Raw genomic sequence first — 10,448 nt, 5'->3', positions numbered from 1 at the left:
CACCAGGGGTGTCAGACTCCAGGCCTGGGGGGCCGGCCTCCTGCTGGTTTTCCAGAAACCATCTGATCACCTGATCAGGTGTGTTCAGCCAATAAGGATCCATCCCTCCATTCATCCATTCATCCATCCACCCATCCCTCCATCAAAAATAAAATCCTCTAGCAGGAAGCCTGAAGAAAAACAGTGTTTTCAATGAACAGAGGCAGAGCGTTCCAGCTGTTCAGAGCGTTCGATTCCCTCGGATGTGTGTAGTGGTACACCAGTAAAAGGTGAGCTGTGCTCTGATCACAGTGAATTCAAGAGGCGCTGTGGAACCACAAGAATTGACCGAGGAGGGGGGCGGGGGGGTCACCAACACTCCTTCCTGTTTCTGCAGATCCCTTGGTCCTGGATGTGGATCTTCACTGATCCACAGTTCCTGTTGATCTTTTAGACTGAGAGGCAGCGAGACAGCGTGGATCTGCAGCCGACGGTTTCATTCCGTTTATCCACTCGGCTGCAGACGGACTCCTGACTGAAACGTCAGATCCGCCGCTCTGATGTGCTGAAAACACCAGGCTGGTGATAAAAACAATGTGGCAGAAGAGTGCCGGTAATGAGACAGAAGGCTGACATTTCGATATCGATCAAAGCTGAGAGTCGCAGCTCGGCGCCCAACAGGAGACGGGAGGATATTAAAGTTCATCTTGCATGTGAAGAAGCAGCAAACAGCATATTTCCTGCACACCAGAACAGCTGTTCACATGGGAATTACATTTCTCAAATCCCTTCATGTTTGTGCTTCTATTACCGGAAAACTCTGTTTTTCCAGAGTTTCAATCAATCTGATAAAAAGCAAGCAGAGCAGAGAACTGTGTGGCTGAATGTGTCTAACAGCAGCTTCATCCTCATTTAGGGAGTGGAGATGGAAGAATAGCTGGAAGTGACTCATCTCCTCCTGCAGCGCAGACGTACCAAGACTAGAACGGCCTCCTCTCATCTGCTGACAGGAGCTGCAGAAACCTGCCCCAGCGTTCAGCAGCAGGGCAGAAAAATCCCCCAGAAAGCCCCGCAGTCACGCTGTACCCGGACAGACGCACCGGAACCATCCTCCAGAGGAGTTGAAGGATGATCTTCTCTCTTCCCTTTTAAAGCTGAAACTGAGACTAATTGAGAAAAGGAGGAAATTCAGCTTCTAGTGTAGAAAACATTGATTTCACCTTGGAGTTTCTGCAGAGCAGAGACCGTCTGAAGCTGCTGTGGCGCCGGAATCGAACTCTCGAAGGCAACAGAAGCACAAAACCCCTGCAGTCAAGTTTGAGCTAAAACCACAAATGTCTGATTTATTGAAGTTTCTCCTTTGAATTTGTTTGTTTTCCTTTATTGTAATTTAGCGCTTTTCAATCAAAAACCATGAAAACGTTTTTACGGCAGATTTCTCATTTTACGATAAATAAATAAATAAATAAATAAATAAATGGATTAGCGTTTAGCAACTTTTATTCTGAAGTTCTATTAACAGTCAAAGTTAAAGTCGCTTGTTTTCCTGTTTGATACTCCCCCCATCCCCCCATTGGTATGATCCAATGTGGACCGAGACCTACGACACGGATTCTATGACCACATCCTGAGGGGCGGAGTCTCTGGGTTTCATTGGAAGAAATTTGGCGAAGTTTGAGGAAACTTTGTATTGTTTTATTTATTTAGCGTTTTAGTTTTTTGAAGTTATTAAATACAAACTTTTACATGAAAACTACAAACTTTATGGAAAAGTACAGAACGGAGACAGAAATACACCTGAACGGCCTGCAGCTGACAATCAAAGTCCAGAAACAGACGTGATCGGTGGCTGTATGACGGCCCAAGCAGGCGGTCATGTGACCAACGGTACCAAGAACATCTAAAGTCTGGGATATTCTGCTCCGACACCAGAACCAGATCCGATGTTTCTGAACTCCAACCAAAAGAGGAGATATGAAGAGCAAGAAGACCTGAAGCACAGCATTTCTGAGGCTGACGGCTCAAAGTCACCTGTCAATCAAAAGATCCCAATCAATCATGCAAACCAGCCAAACAAGGAGTAGAACCTGGAAGCTCAACACAGCTTCTTAGCACTAGCACGGCTTTTCTTCCACCCACCTGTTAGCTAACAGAGGAGGAGAACCAAAGGAAGGAGGTGCTGCAAGCTCCGTGTGTTTGGAGGAGAACCATGAAGAAGTCTGGCAATGCATGCTGGGTAAAGGTGGAGCAGTGAGGAGCTCAGGAGCTTCAGCAGGACCAGCTGCTTCTTCTTCCTCCTGATTTTTCTGAGCTCACTTCAGACCACAGCGCCTCCTAAGGAGCAGCTGCTGGAACTGCAGGATGGTGTTCAGATGGTTCGGTCCATTCAAAAGAAACCAGATGAAGGAGTGGAATAAAGACCTTTGACCTTTAATCAAATGAAACGCAGGTTTTCCATCACAGGAACTGCACCTTTGACCAACCAAACCATTCAAGCCAACCAGTTTTCTTCATGACTGAAAAAGATTATCAGCTACAAAAAACTCTATTCCAAACTGAAATCAATGGTTTGTCTGGAGAGCAGACAGAACGACAGATGAGATGGTCCGTGTGCGATTAGGAACAGCAAGCTCCTCTGCAGCCATGGGTTCACGGCGGACTGCCGTCACCTTCCAAACCGCCGAGATCTTCAGGACCACGAGTTCATGAGAAAACGCCCCTCCTGTTCTGTGGAGTCTTTTCACACATTTCTGTTTGTTTCCATGCTGGGAGAAGCTCAGAAACAGTCCAGGGTTATTTTAGCTCAGTGTTGAAGGAGGCAACACAAACGCACACAATGACACACACACACACACACACACACAGAAAAGAGCTTCTGATGAGTCTGCATGGAGAGCTGCAGCTCATTTTTGGACATCAGTAAAATCCTCCATCCGGAGTCTGACAGCCATCAAGCTGCTGCTGACTAAAAGATGATGAAGACTCTGCACAGCGTGAAGATGTCAGAGAGAATAATGTGCCTTTAATGGAGCATCAGTCAAGCCTCAACTGTTTCTGTCTGACTGTGACAGATGAAACTCTAAGGAGGTGACGGACGTATTCTGTCAATGTTTAGAACTGAAGATTATCGGAATTACATCCGCTTTTCTACAATCAGGAATGGAAATCCCTCCTTTAGGAAACCTCCAGTCTCTCCATGTCTGGAGGTTTTATTTATTTGGTTTTATTTTTATATATTTTCCAAGTCGTTGGGGATTTGTTGAACTATCAGAAAATGTTGCTGTTAAATTTGAATTTTGACACAAACACACCATGACTGGAAGTTACTGTCAAAGTCATTTAGAGCAAATAATGCACTAAAATGTCATTTAATACTCTATAGTAAATTGTAAAATACATATTTAAAATGGTGTCAATTATATATTGAATTATAAAATGCAAAATACATTTTAATTTGAATCATGGCATCAAAAAGCCATGACAGTTTCAAACATAGATGTTTTTATTTAATATTTCATTTACTAAATTGTCATTTTTCAAACTGAATTCTAAACTGCATAATGTATTTCTTTTATATTCCAGGCCTGATTGAATATGGAAACATGAATTGAGAATTAAATTTCCTTTGAAATATGACTCAAACTCCAGTAGTTACAGGTCTGAACCAAGCATAATGAAAAAGAAAAAGAAAATACTATTTAAAAACAGGTTATAACCGGTTTGGTCCCTTTCAGGGTCACCGGGGGGGATTTTTACAAAATGAAAAAATTTCCTTTTTATGAAATCTTCTCACCAAATTCAAGTCTTTAATAGACGGAGATTTTTCATATCAATGCGTCTCTATATAAATCAAGAAACCTGATGAGTTTTTACAGAAATAAAGAAATCTGAATTTATCATAATTATGCAATCAAAACCTTTTCCACAGCAGTCTGCCGTTATCTTCCTCACTGATGAAGACAATGGTACCCGAGCACATCCCTGAGCTTTCCAACGCTTTCACATCCTAAAACTCCGGCCTGGCCGAGCGGACGGCGTCCGTCTGCCAAAAACAACACGTGCGACGGAGCGGCGGCTCCAGCTCTGCAGAAACGGCCTCTTTCAGTCCGGACTCTGAAGGAGGTGGCTGTGCAGGCGCTCGCTCTGGACGGAGCGCGGACACTGCCACCTTTCACCTGCAGTGTTGTTCAAAGGTGTGTTTGTTTTCAAGAATGTGAGCAAACCTTCGTCATCCGGACATTTTTATCTGCACTCTTTAAAGAAACTGACTTTGTTTTCAACTAACTACAAAACAAAGAAAAGGAAATAAATTCTTAAAGACAGAATTGGATTTTTCTTTAAGGATCCACGCTGGACCTAAAATAAGATTCAGGCTCTGAATGCCTGAAAGGACAACTAAACACGGGGCTTTTCTGGAGTTTATATAGGTCACCATTAAAAATATGGAAATAAATAAATCCCACACTGGACCCTCAGCTGCAGAGCAGAAACCCGCAGCAGAACCTCAAAGCGTTTACCCAAACAGCCGTGGGGTCAAACCTGAGCAACAAGGCGGGTCTGAGTCAACATGGAGAGCGGGGCTGAATAAAGCTCTTGTGTGCGCCGCACTTCTCTGCAAAGCGGAACCGGCTCCATTTCTCTTTCAAAGGGATTTTTCTTTGCTGCTTTGGAACCGAGTGCGTCCAAAACATCTCCACGCCTTGGGTCAGACCTTCCCCTACAGGTTTCCTCATCCAGCGGCATTGGGAGATGTCCAGCTCTTTTGGAACCCTGGGCAGATAAAGGTCCGCTCTGGTCTGAGTCTGGCCCGGTTCTGTCAGCAGGGGAAGCAGTCCGGCTCCCTGGAGACGGGCCCAAGCTGTTTCACAGCAGCTTTCCAGGCGGTTTGTCACACCTTGATGGGTTGCTGACGCTGCTGCGGCGTTCCCTGAACCGGACCTCAGTAGCCTCAGCCCGGTCCACATGTCTAAAATGATCCTGAAGTACTGCTGCTCAGCATGCAACACTACACACTCCAGTACACAGTATGTACACACACATGCATCTGCCCGCACTAACACCACCTTGCAGATAAACCTGTAAGCAGACAATACAACCTCAACCACTGCTCAATTTCCAGCAGAATTTTAACAAAATAATTGGATCAAACTCGTAGATTAACTGGAGTCACTCCAGTCGTGTCCTTCCGATTTAGACTCTCCAGCCAATCGTGGCTTTCGGCTGTTTCTCCCTGACAGGTAATCGATCAGGTCTACGTTCTGATTCACGTTTTGTCGGAACAGAAGTTCGTTTGCCCTCCAGCATGGTGGACAGGAAGTTCTGTCTTTTTCATCCCCACTCTTTAATAACCCTTGTTCCATCCTAGGCACTTTAACGTTGGGAGTCGGGTCATCTAGACCCACTAGACAGTGCTCTGAAATCAATGATTTGTGATCTTCACTGGTGTCCATGGATTACATGAAATCTTTCCACCTTTGTCCACCTTTGTCATGGTAGGGAGAACACCTCAATGGAAGGGGGGGTCATCTAAGATAGCACAAGGGTTACGGCTGCTTGAGTTCCTTGGTGACACTCCATTCTCTTCCTGACATCAGCCCCTGCGTGCAGTGCTGCCCCCTGGTGGATCTTTGACTCCTGCAGTGGAGATTTCTCCATCAGAAAGTTCTCCAGAAAAGACTGAACAAAACTGAGGAAGCGTCCAGGACACCAAGTGGGCGGCAGTGGCTCAGGCGGTTGAGCAGGTCATCCAATGATGGAAGGGTCAGCGGTTCGATCCCCGCTCCTCCCAGCCAACTGTTGTTGTGTCGTTGGGCAGGACACTTCACCCTCCCTGCCTCCAATGTGGCTCCACTGGTGTGTGAATGATCCCGGTGATGGTCAGAGGGGCCGTAGGGGCAGACTGGCAACCACGCCTCTGTCCGTCTGCCCCAGGACAGCTGTGGCTCCAACAGTAGTCATCACCAAGAATGAATGAGGAGTGAATGAATAATGGACTCACATTGTAAACGCTTTGAGAGTCTGGAAAAGCACGAATAAATCCATTATTATTATTAAGTGGAGCTGAAGAGTCAAACTCACTTCCTGTCTTTCTGGGTAAATACGTGAAAACGTCTGCAGAAGGGGAAAGAAAGTCCATTTCTGACCGAACGGGAAGTTCACACGGAGGGAAGATGGGAAAGAGCGTGCGCCCTGGTTGTGGCATCTGGAGGTCACAGCATTCTTCCTGTGTCTATTCTGATGCTGCTGTAAGTGGGTTAGGGGCTCTCCGTTCATCTGTGACCTACAAACTGTTACTCCTGAGCCTCTGCAGCCTCTGCAGCCCCATGATGGACGCCTGCACCCAGAGCAGGTGTGTATCTGGGACAAAATGCCATCATCATGCCTCATGAACAGACCCATGCAGGCCCAGGAGGGCCAGGAGCCCATATATCTGCATCAAGACACCGCGCTCCATAAAGGGCGGCTGCCTCTTCTCTCACAGGAGGTGGAAGGAGGTCCAAGTTCAATCTGTACCTGTAATTGATCTGTTAGCATTCAAAGCAGCATCAGATGATTCAAACCATCCCTCCTGGGTTTTACCTTCATCTGAGAGGCCATGGTGGGATTGATCGTCCAGAATGTGGCCAGAGCTGTCATTTCTTTTCTGTCTACCCTTTTCTTTTGGGGGTCATGTGGATTTAATGATTGTTGCTCACGTGTTTACAGGAAGAAGATGCTGATCTGATTATGGGCTAAACCAAACTCACAACTGCAGGACAGATGGACGTCAGAAGCTGAAGGCCGTGACTCACAGCCTCTGCGTATGTTTTGTGTATATAGCACGGATTCAAGTTGGTCACACGTGAACATACGTGGAAAAGTTGTGGCCTTCACGCAAAATTCTCACATCTGTTTTCTGAGGAATGAACCACGTTAAAACCGCGGAAGAAATACAAATAAACCACGCAAAGAAACACATAAACCCACGTCACACATGAACCGTGCGTCATTATTGCGCTGTTTTCATTACAAATATTAGTCATTTGTGTGTCAATTACATAATTTGAACATGATATGTGAGCCTCATCCGTGATCTAAAAGTTAAACGTGGTTCATGCAGGAAAAGTTCGTTAGACATTCCTGGAAGAGGAATGAATTTTGCAGTGGATAGCCACAAATATGCGTAAGAATCGTGCACAAAATTCATGCACAATTGCTTAAGATTTATGCTATAATTGTGTATAAACTACAAAAAATATGCATAAACTGTGTCATTTTTAACCAACCAAAAATTATGAACGGCTCCAAAGCAAATTCACGTAAAGACCCATCGGACGAAACCCTCGCCGGACGTCTGAGTACAGCGACAAATGACGAACACAAGAAACATTTGTGAATTACGTCCATCACGCATGTATCACGAAATATCGAAATTTCATACGTGGAGAATGTGTAAAATGTTCATAGCGGCTGTGTGACACGGCCTTAGGATCTGTTTGGCCGACTGCTGCTTCCACAGAAACAATACCGTCATCGACCTCAAAGAGGACGAGGATCTCAGCACCGTTATGGGCGGAGCTTGAGGTTGGCGGATGGACGTGGCGTTAACATTTGTGGAGGTTTTCTTCAGAAAAGTTCTTCACCTGCTGAATGTGAACGTTCATCCCTGACGCCAGCAGAACAAAGGAAACCAAAGACGTGAAGCAGAAATGGGTCTGAGTAAAAACTTGAAGAACAGATCCCGAAACATTTTCAGATTTGGTGACCCTAACCTGATGACCATTTGAGTAGCCCCCTTTCTTTGTCTTTTTTTCTTCTTCAGCCCCATAAGAGTAGATGCTAAAACGACCTGATCTGGCCAGGTGGGTCGGTCCGCTTCAGTCTTTGGTTTTCTCCTACGAGCGTCTCGTGTGAAACCAAACCAGATGAAGGGCGTTCCAACAAGAAGAGTCCAGATGAAGAACCAGTGAAGGAATATGTGGAGCAGAGAAAAGGGGAGTGGTCTTCCTTGATGTTCCCCGTCTGCAAAAAGCCTGTTTTCTAAAAGAGCGTGCAGAAGAGTCGAGGGTCGAGTCTGTGGAAGAAGCTTAGAGTCTGATTCCCAGGAAAGGCCCAGTTTGTAATGTACACAACGCAACGGCCCAGCAGGGACCCTCATCCTGCTGTTTAACCCACCGGCCGTCTGTTTTGTTTCCCGGTGAGAACAGGCAGCAGCTGGCGGCGCCAAACGCTCCACAAAGCAGATCTGCTCCACGCCAGCAGCAGCCAGACGCCTTCGCTGATCAAAGAGGAGCAGTGTGAGCCTGTGGAGGGGGAGATTTCCCACTTGAACAAATGGGGGGTTGACATAAACAAGGCTCCTAATGGATGATAATTTGGTTCCACAGCTGTTGGCAGGTTTACTCGGCGACGTGGCAGAATGATGATGTGAGTGAGTTCCACAAACCGCTGTCAGCAGCAGATAAGAGGATCGGATCCTAGATTCAGTTCACTCTGGATGAACGGCCAGCTTTAGAGACGGCCTGGGCGCTCCGTGTTCAGGTCAAACATCCACCACCTGACATCACAGTTCACTCATGATGAAGCCGCCCATCGACTGCACCTAAACTACATCCACCCCTTTCTGGCAGCTTCAGGTCTCGGGTGAGATGCCAGCAGAGGAAGTTGAAAGGGTTTCAAAAACATTTTCCAAACCCGCTCAATCCCTTTCAGGGTCACGCCGTTACTGGAGCCTATCCCAGCCACTGTCTGCTGAGGCCGGGGTGTGTCCTAGCAGTGTCGGAACATTTTGCGATGGGTGTTGGAATGTTTCGTGACCGGGGTCAGAGATCGCATTTCTTCATTTTAGTTGACTTGAAAGCAAGTTGGACCATTTTCCTCTGAGCTGTTTGCTTATGTAGCATGAGCCCTAGTGGTTACGTGATAAACTTATGGACATGTTCACCTTCAATCCTGTAAAAGGGTCTAGTCCCGTGACCCTACGGGGTTGTCCGGTCCGTGGAGGGTCGTACAGAGGAGCGGCTGCATCTTAAGGGGAGCTCAGGTGTGTCTCGTAGTTCCCTTAAGGCTCGTAGGGCCACCTTAAGTGACGTCATACTAATGGAGTGTCCCATTGTTGTGATTGTGGTAAGTGTCTCATGAAGCATATAAGGATAGTGGAGGTTCCACGTAGGGGTGATGCTGTCGCACGGCATCCTTAAGGTATCTGATGCAGCCCAGCTTCAGTCCACAAACCAACAAAGACTTTGACTTTAAAGAAAATGATCCAAGTTTCACAGACAACAGTTTGAGCAGAAGTGAATCTGGTTCTTCAGCTGATGCTCTTCTGGTCTGCTGCCTGAACAGGCCGGAGGACACGCCCACCGCCTCTGCGGGGAAGGCCAGCAGTCTGGCTGTGATTAGGATGCAGTAAAACTCACATGTAGAGAGGGCTACTACCTGAGATGAAAGGCTCCTGACCCACAAGCAGGAGCTCTTTCAGGAGAAAACACTTGTTTGGAGCGTTTGATGTCACGACCCACGCTGCTTTATGGCTCAGCTCCAAGCCGAGCAGCAGAGATGACAGGACTGAGGTTCAAACGCCACCTACATGTTCACTTGACTTGTGAAAAAAGTCATTTTCTTCAGCAGGTATAGCTAATTAACTCTTTCAAAATTGAGAAAGTTCAGTATTTGTATTTTAGGCTCCACCCACTTTTATAGAGGCATCTTATTGGTCAGTTTTTAACATGAATAACTTGAGAATTATCAAGAAGATGTAAAAAAAAAGTATCAGATCCAGAACAGCTGTTTGTTTCTCTGTAGAAGTCTGTGGGATTTTGGCTTCTTTTAGCCACTTCCTGTGGGGGCGGGGTCACTCAGTCCAGTTCTCATGTACAGTCAATGGGATGAACTGGAAGAATCTCATCAAGTACTCTAACGTTTGTCTGATGAATGAATTTATAAGCATAACATAAGAAGTATGTGTATATGGGCAGCAGTGTAGCTAAGGCGGCAGAGCAGGTCGTCCAACAACCGAAGGGTTGGCGGTTCGATCCCCGCTCTCCACCGAGCGCGGCTAGTCTGCAGCTCACCGCTCCCCCCATGGGGATGGGTCAAAATACAGAGAAGAATTTCCCCATTGTGGGATAAATAAAGTCAATTAAAAAAACAAAGTAGCTCACAGAGGAAGACGAGGGTCCGCCCGAGCAGACCGGATCTTCCCTCAGCCAAAAAGTGTCTTTGGTCCAAAACCTTTTCTGTAACAGCAGCACAGGAATGGAACTCTGTTCCCCCAAACATCCAAGAACTGCCATCACATCCTGACACATCCACTTCTCACCCAAAAGACCGTCTCCAACCGAGCCGCCAGAAATGTCCTGAGGCTCAAAGCAAAGCTTGTATTGTTAGGAAGACATATTCACCATCTGTCCAGGTAGAGCAGATGAGAACGCAAAGGCAGGTGTGTCTGTTTGCAGAGATGCTTTCTAACGTCGCTGTCCAGAAACCCA

The 10,448-nt window shown here is 46.4% G+C and overlaps 1 protein-coding gene across 8 annotated transcripts in view; it reads right to left on the bottom strand.

Moving 5' to 3' along the window:
• The window catches only part of adamts3 (ADAM metallopeptidase with thrombospondin type 1 motif, 3), a 112,914-nt gene that overhangs the window by 82,288 nt on the left and 20,178 nt on the right, over nucleotides 1–10,448 (bottom strand). For 2 of the 8 annotated variants that reach the window (XM_078953402.1, XM_078953403.1), the window contains exon 1: nucleotides 2,119–2,286. The exons of the other annotated variants lie outside the window; for them this stretch is intronic. The gene's annotated coding sequence lies outside the window, so the exon portion shown is untranslated. Of the gene's footprint in view, nucleotides 1–2,118; nucleotides 2,287–10,448 lie in introns of those variants that run through there. 8 annotated transcript variants of the gene reach the window in all.

This window comes from Oryzias latipes, chromosome 9 (genome assembly GCF_053564925.1).
Source record: "Oryzias latipes strain Hd-rR chromosome 9, Olatipes_Hd-rR_3.1".
NCBI classification, from domain to species: Eukaryota; Metazoa; Chordata; class Actinopteri; order Beloniformes; family Adrianichthyidae; genus Oryzias; species Oryzias latipes.
Note: the sequence above shows the minus strand (reverse complement) of the source record. Positions and strands in the feature narration are given on the sequence as shown.